Genomic DNA, 676 nt, shown 5'->3' on the forward strand with positions numbered 1-676 from the left:
GTTAACTTTTTGAAAATAAAAATTTTCTACATGATAATTTGTTATTTAGCACGGCTCATCTAAAAAACCAAATTTGAGTCTTGTAGCTTCGTTTGCAGGTTGGTTGCAAATTCTTGTGTATTGCCTCACACTTTAGGGAGTAATGCTTAATATGTATCATCTATAATATTAGAATTTCATATGCAATGCAAAATCTCTTAGGAAGCAAAGGAGTATAAAGAACCCTGTTTTCTGCACTTATATGAAAACATGTAATATTAGTTTGCTAGAATAAAATGAAATACAGACACTGCTTTTAACTGGGATGTATACAGTATATATAACTTCCTTTTGAAGAAAAAGTTATTAATGATTCATGGATTAGACTACAACATGGAATTCTTACACATTACTATATGTTTGATGTAAAGATATTTATAGGCTTGTACTTAATAATCACGTTGCCTCAGTTCTTGGACTGCAGAATGTCTACCATGACTGTTGCCTATAGTTTGCTCCACATTTGCTATCTGGCTCTTTTAAAAATGTGTATTTGGCTATTTGATCTGTAAAATAAATTCTATTAATAATGAAGTACGTATTGTAATTCAGCATATTGTATTGCATAATTATAGCTGTGACTGTTACAGAAGATTTTTCATTTCTGTTAATGAAATCATTTTCTTGGGAAGAAGTT

The sequence above is a fragment of the Nestor notabilis genome, unplaced genomic scaffold, assembly GCF_000696875.1.
Source record: "Nestor notabilis isolate BGI_N333 unplaced genomic scaffold, ASM69687v1 scaffold9915, whole genome shotgun sequence".
Taxonomy (NCBI): domain Eukaryota; kingdom Metazoa; phylum Chordata; class Aves; order Psittaciformes; family Psittacidae; genus Nestor; species Nestor notabilis.